The following is a 6,402-nucleotide window of genomic DNA, read 5'->3' on the forward strand; positions in this document are numbered from 1 at the left end:
CCAAAGAGTATAGAGATACTAGTATGGTATACAGGTGAATTGTAGTGTATGTTCACTGAACGTGACCAATTGACGGACTCTCTCTTGTCAAGAGTTGTTCCGAGTGGATATGGGTATATGTATCCTTTAGACCTGAGATTGCAACCGGTGGCTTGCAAACAACTCATTGTACTTTGGTGCCGGACTACCTGGATTTCTAATCCAGCGACGGAAGGTTTCTGGATCCAGTCAAGTACTTGTGGTAATCAGTTGCAAATCAAGATGGGATTGATCTCCCTTAGAAATAAGAACGAATGCCTTGTGTTTTCAATTAAGTAGTACCCTGGCCAAGAAAAGTCAAATCACTATCACTTGACTTATTGAATTGAAACATATTTTCGGATGGATCCTTTCAGGGTAGACAGACTCTGAACCCATCCCGGGCATTTTCTGGTCAAGAGGATGACTTATGCGGCAACCATAGTCCATAGGTTCTAGAATGTTGCTTTGCATCTATTCGGCCTATTCGGTCGTCGGGTCCCATTGCTAGATGGTTACTTCGATTAGTGCAGAAAGTGTTCTTGTACTACCGGCTTAGGTTCGAACCTGTGAGGTCACACGCTTAGAAGTTTCTGGATTGATCAAATGGCTGATTGACGATTGAGAATCGTCTAGAGATAAAATAGTCAATGTAATTGACTGATTGCCCTAAGCAATTGTTGCTTGGAGAAGTTAATTGGTGATTGGATCACTAATTAGACTCAATTTGATTGAGTAATAGAGATTGGGCTTGACCAAATTCAAATATGATTTGAAATTGGTTTGGTAAAAAATGTCTAATTGCCCTAACCAAATTAGATTTGGCTTGAGTCAAATTGAATTGAAATCAATTATGATCCTAGTATGACTAGGACTTCCTTCCCTTTGTGGGACCCATATACTGTATGTGGGACTCACGTCCTGCATTTATGGGACCCATATACTGTATGTGGGACCCACATCCCGGCCACCTCACCCCTTTGCATGCGTGACACGTGGCGGAGTAGAACACCTCTTTTGTTTGCATGTGTGACATGTGGCGGGCCTGGACACCTCACACTCCTCCTGATGTCATCCATGACCTCATCTGCCTCATGAGGTCATCCATGACATCGCCCTCCAGGCCATCTCACCCCTTTGCATGCGTGACACATGGCGGAGCAGGACACCTCTTTTCCTTGCATGTGTGACATGTGTCCTAGCAGGACACCTCATCGGACACCTCACCCTCTTCTTGGCCTATAAATAGGCCACCCCTCTTCCTTCTTCTTAAGATGAAGAGCACTAGAGAAAGAGAGCGAGAGGAGAGAGAAGCTCTGAAGGTGAAAGCCCAAGAAGGAGTTCTTGAGTTATGAAGGTCCATCTTTTTCCTTCTTCTCCCTTTCAGCCAACTTTCTGCCTCCCTGCGAGCTAGCACTCCCCGAAAAGCTGATCATTCCGGAGCTTCGCGTGGACGAGTCATCGAGGCCGGACGCTTGTGCGGCTGCGAAGCATCCTTGAAGGAACCTCCTTCTAAAGGTAAGAGATCTTATCTCTTTTACGGTTGAGATATTATCTCAATCTTCAAATCACAAGAAGTTATGATTTATGCATATTTATTTGAATCACACAATCCTCGGGATCTGAGGGCTTTGTGATATTTGGTGTCAAAGCAAAGAATTAGTGGAGACTATCCGATTCCCGAAAACTCTCACGCGTGATCGTGTGACGAAGCATGGCTCTCCACCCGGGGGATCATATGATGAGTGCTTTGATAGGCACGCGCGGGTGTCACCCTATGTATTGGAACTGAGCCCGCGTAACATGTGATGTGCAGTTGAAGACTGTCTTCGACTGGTACCAGAGTCAAAATATCTAAAATATCAAGCATGTTTTGGGTTAAAATGTTTAACCTGTTCTTTCTGCATAAATTTTTTTGAAATTTATGCTTAGCCCTCTACACGCACACTATCAGTGGTATCAAAGCCCGTCCAGGTTCTTTGTGATATCAAATATCTATGCAAAATGTGATCTTTTACATATGATGTAAACTGATTATATTATTTCATTATGTTATTCATATGATGAATGAATATGTTTGTTTGCATGATTAACTTGAATCTTAAAAGTGTTTTAAGGATTTAAAGTTATGGAGCATGCAAAACAAAGGTAAGACACGAATAATGCAATATACTTAATTATGAATTGAGTAATGATATAGATCCTAGACTTTAAATGTGATTTGAACGTCTAAGACATTACATAATTCATGGGGTAATGGGTTAGCTAAATCAAATCCAATTGATTTGGACTCAATGGTTGAAATCAAACTTGGTAGAGTAGTTGATCTAATCTAATTAAAGTTGTTTCTTAGATTGGGTCAAGATTACTCTTAATCTTTGCAATAGTTGTAGTTGATGAAGTCCATGTCTTTGATTAGACCAAATGGATGTTGATTTAGGCTTCGTGGTTGAGCTTGAGTTATGATATTGATTGAATTGAAATTGATAAACCAGTTGGTGCCAAAGGCAACTATAATCAGTAGGTTTTTAATTGGGAGCTACTTACTGAGTTTCGGTCCAGTCAAGTTAATGGCATACCCTTCCGCTGATCTCACTTACCTGGCCATCTTGGTGAATCTCTTTTTGAAATTCATGCTTAGCCCTCTGCACGCACACCATCAGTGGTATCAGAGCCCGTCCAGGTTCTTTGTGATATAAAATATCTATGCAAAATGTAATCTTTTACATATGATTAAACTGATTATATTATTTCATTATGTTATTCATATGATGAATGAATATGTTTGTTTGCATGATTAACTTGAATTTTAAAAGTATTTTAAGGATTTAAAGTTATGGAGCATGCAAAACAAAGATAAGACATGAATAATGCAATATACTTAATTATGAATTGAGTAATGATATAGATCAGCAACTTCATATCATGTGATGAATTATAACTCCATAGTGGATGATGCAACAATAGTTTGCTTTATGCTTCTCTAAGATACAACACCTTCAGCAAGAAGAAAGATATCACGACCCAGATCCGGAGCATAATTTGTCATGGCCTAAATTCTGATATGACACGGCTGCACTACCGATAGGTACAATCCATGATAACACAAAGCCAACATTACATTTAACTTTCAGATCCATCTCAAATATAATAGAATAAATAGGAATCCAATTTTATTATTCATTAAATAAAAATAAATATTGGTTCAGAACATCTAAATCCAAACATAAATAACAAACCCGTAGTCCTTACTATTCAGAAAATCACTAACTACAATTTCATAATCAACTAAAGAACAAAGGTTCTGCTCTGTTATATAGATCGCCTAGCTTACTAGCGTGAACTCCAAGCCTGAACCATCCTTCGTTCCTATCAATCCTATTTGTCTGGAGAAAGAAAAATAAAAATAGAGATATATGAGCGACACAGCTCAGTAAATAAATCTTTCACTACCTTATTATATCAAGCATAAGTTTTTTCATGCTAATGATCATTTAAGAAAAATAACAGATATTAAAAATAAGCATTTCATAATATAATATAATAAAATAAGTTATAAGTAATTATGTGTGCATAAATCATTCATATTTTATAAACATAGCTCCAAGTTTATTTTGCAAATAAATACGTAAATCATTCTTCTGCCATTTAGTCATATCATAGTTTAAAACATTGCTCATAGATATTCGTGCTATGATCACTTTATACCCATGATAGGGCCAGTGTTCGTAATCGATATAGATTCATGCTCGTATATGAAGGAGATTAGGAGCGCTGCATGACATCCAGAATCATGCGTGCATGGAGCCCAATCAAGGGCGTGCATGGAGCCCAATCAAGGGCGTGCATGAAGCCCAACCAAGGGTGTGCATGAAGCTAGCATGGAGACCAATCAGGGGCGTGTGTGAAGCCCAACCAGGAGCATACGTGAGCCTAATCTCGCGGCATGCATGAAGCCATATTGAGTCCAGAATTTTGCTGCCATGAAGTTAGAAGAGTCCTCTTTGTTTTGTTTTGTTTGTTTGACTCATTCCAAGTCGCAAATTAAGATCAAAGATTTGAATTGTTACTAAGTCCTTTGTTGACCCATTCCAAGTCGGAAATTAAGATGAATGGGAATTAGGGGGCATGCGTGAACCTACCCAGGGCATATGCAAGCCAACTCTTAAGAGTTACGAGAGTCCTTCTGTTTTACTTTATTTGTTTAACTCATTCAAAGTGAGTGTTAGCAAGTTCTTGTTTGAAGGAGTTTGATTTATTTCAAACTTTTTATCTCCAGCAGATAAGAGCCGGTTATTTTTGTTTGTTTCCAACCTCCTACTCTATAAAAGGAGGGATGATGAATAAATCGGCATATTAGAGTTGAAAATTTCTGAGTTGAATCTCTTATTCTCCTTTGAGTGTGATGCTCCATTTTTTTTGATGAGACGATAAGCCTTGGGAAGAGTTCGAGTGAAGTGGGACTCTTCACCCATTCTCCCGCCCAACCTTTTGAGAGTTTGAATAGAAATGAGACTCTTCCACCCATCCTCTTATTTATCCTAGCCTTCCCACGCCATCCTATTTGAGAGTTCTTGTGAGTGTCAGACTCTTTCCATTCTCACCCCAACATCTCTTTCCATTCTCATGCCATCCTACCCTAAGAGTTTGAGTGCCATTAGAACTCTTCAATCTAGCTGTGCGTCATTCAGTTTAGTCAAGTCTAATTGCAACTCATTCAACCTAGCTACGCCATACCTAATTCAGCCAAGCCCTCACCTAATCTAACTAAGTCCTCGCTCAATCTAACTAAGGCATTACCCAATCTAGTCAAGCCCTCACGCAATTAACAACGCCTCTCTCTCTCTCACACACACATGTTTCAGCATCCCCTTCCTTTGCAAGCCGCATCCGCACCAAAGATAAAAAAAAAAAAAAGAAAGGGAGAACTTGTCACGCCCTCCACCATTCTCCTTCTGTTATATAGATTTTTTCAAAAATAACATTAATCTTATCACATATTTGTTAAGTGTTTCAAAAACTATAATTTTTTTTTTCATTTTTCAGTCCCATGTAGAATACGTGTAAGCAAGTCTTCTTGCTTAAAAGAAAATTTTCTCCAGAAAGCCCAAACTAGGCTTTGAGGGCGTGGGCTGGCAACTACAAGCATGCACCAAATGACTTTTCAGAAGAAAGATGTAAATTAATCACTGATTTTCTCAATCTTAAATTAACCACCCCAAGTTGATTGCTCAAAAGAAAGATGTAAATTGATCATTGATTTTCTTGATCGTAAATTAATCACCCCAAGTTCAACATCAAGTGGGGTTCAAGTCCATAGGACACCTCACTCATTGCATAGTATAAATTGCCCAGATATTCTTTTTTATAGTTATTCTAAGTCTAAATCTTTTATAGATGATTATTGGAGTTTTAATTTATAAGAAAAATTTAAATTTTAAAATATAAAACCAATCTCATCGCCTATTTGTTAAGTCTTTCAAAGACTTTAAAACACTTTCATTTTTTTAGTCCTACATTGGATACACGTGAGCAAGTCTTCTTGCATAAAATGAAAATTTCTCCAGAAAGCCCGAGTGATATTAAAAATCTAGATAATCTAATTAGTTTACTGGCGTTCCTTGGGACCTAATAATTCAAAAATCACACACAAGTGTCGAATCGATGATACACTAATATTTTAAAATAGTTCCTCAACATTTCTCAAGATTTCAATCCCTAACTAAGATGCAACAAGAGGCGGCACTGAGCGAACCCCCCCTAAGGCTTAGTTCGAAGGGTGAGCAACAGGGATAGGTGAGCAATAATTTCTCCATAGAGCGCCGTCCCCATGCTTATCCACGGCATGCTCTCATGTGGATGGGCCTAGCCCTGGTCCGGTTCAGTTTGGACCATGGGCCTAGGCAACATATCCACTCTCTTGAAAATTTCATCCTACGAGGTCTACGTATCTCACATGTCAAATAATTAAGACGTACAAATCCTAACTCAACCATGGGCCATGGGCCCAGGTATCACATCCGTCCATGTCCTTGTTTCTGAGCAACTTGAAAGTAACTTAGCCCATTATAGTTTTGCTGTGCACTCTGATCCAAGCCGACAAATTTTTGGTTTCTTAATTTTTGACCAAAATCCTATTCCACGTTAAGACTACGAAGGTTCAAAATTTCAAATTTTACTTTTACTGGATCCACGAAGTTGACATATGTCGACTTCTGATTGTGGTCACCGTTGAATTATTACATTCAATGTTTTGTCCCCCTTTAATTGGCAAAATATCCTTGTTTTCCTACTTTCCCAAAGCCCTATAAAACTCCCACCCCTCCAACGCTTCAAGCATGCGCTTCTCCTCCACTCCATCACGCTCTTCCTCGCCTCCATCCC

The sequence above is a fragment of the Phoenix dactylifera genome, chromosome 3 (genome assembly GCF_051530095.1).
Source record: "Phoenix dactylifera cultivar Ajwa chromosome 3, Ajwa_hap1_PhDact_Kaust_v1.1, whole genome shotgun sequence".
In the NCBI taxonomy this organism is placed as follows: Eukaryota; Viridiplantae; Streptophyta; class Magnoliopsida; order Arecales; family Arecaceae; genus Phoenix; species Phoenix dactylifera.